The sequence below is a fragment of the Etheostoma spectabile genome, chromosome 19 (genome assembly GCF_008692095.1).
Source record: "Etheostoma spectabile isolate EspeVRDwgs_2016 chromosome 19, UIUC_Espe_1.0, whole genome shotgun sequence".
NCBI classification, from domain to species: domain Eukaryota; kingdom Metazoa; phylum Chordata; class Actinopteri; order Perciformes; family Percidae; genus Etheostoma; species Etheostoma spectabile.
In genome coordinates this window covers 11,759,561-11,760,729 of record NC_045751.1, presented here as the reverse complement: position 1 = coordinate 11,760,729, position 1,169 = coordinate 11,759,561, and the positions used below count along the sequence as shown (strand labels likewise).

Here is a 1,169-nt window from a genome sequence, read left to right as displayed (position 1 = left end):
TTAGATATATGTAAACCCTTCACCTCAACAATGTAGAAACTAAATTAAATTACAGTTATTGAACCTTAAATCCATAGCAATACAATATGTACCAAATAAACTGTATACATTCATACACACCTTTCAGGAACGAGCCGATGCTAACGCTAGCAGCTCTGTGCCTCCAAAGCAACGATGTTATGCTATAATTAGCATGTTTGCTAACGTCATTCTCAAGTTTTGTTCAGAAAGAAATACATATCACTCAAATGATATAAAAAAAGTAAATTAGATATAAAACAGACATCTACAAGTCCATGTAACTTATTCAGAGGCTACAGCATCATTTTTGGAGTTGATCATGAGACTAACTATAATTATAGTTTAAAGTACATTAAAAACAGCACAATGTTTTATTAAGTTGTCTCTGTCCTGATCTCTTCATTAGCACAGGAAACTAGAGTGTGTCCATCTTTACATTGTATTTTAACAAGCTGTTAGTGTCACCTAGTGGAGAAAAAGCTAACAACAATGAGAACTCTGATCGTTGTGTCCTTCAGACGTCTACCAAACACTTTCTGTCTCCAGAGATCTTCCAGAATTCAGATTTTAATTCTTAAACACTAAATCATCCAGTAGAGATGACCTCAGTTCACTAAAAAACATCCTCCAGATAAACCGCCGGACAAAAAAATCTGATGATCTCTTATTGTTTAAAACCAAAGTCAAGAAAAAACAACAACGTAGACCTTTATTTTTTTTTCTCATAATTTTAATAAAGAAACTCAAATGATTAAAATAGCCTATTCAAACTGTAATGAAATGACTTGTAAATGGAAACCAAGCCTTAACCATTATTTATTATATATACACACACACACACACAACAAAAACATCCACATACATTTCATCAGCAATTAAAGAATTTATTAAAACACATTCAACATTACACAAAAATATGTTTTCCATCATTTTCTCCAGGAATTGATGTACTACATGAAACACTAAATAGAGAGAGAGTCAGACCTGGTCTCAACAGAAGTCTTTTCCAGACTCTGTTACGCTAACAGCTACATAAAGATGATACATATAAATATGCTACATATATAATGAAAACCCCTAAGTCAGCTAGCTTAGCAACTACCAGCTAGCATTCATGTTAAATACATTCAAATAACACCAAGTCCATG

The 1,169-nt window shown here is 32.6% G+C and overlaps 1 protein-coding gene across 5 annotated transcripts in view; it reads right to left on the bottom strand.

Annotated features, from left to right (window-relative positions):
• The window catches only part of LOC116707340 (uncharacterized), a 217,341-nt gene that overhangs the window by 104,029 nt on the left and 112,143 nt on the right, over positions 1-1,169 (bottom strand). The gene's annotated exons all lie outside the window — the stretch shown is intronic.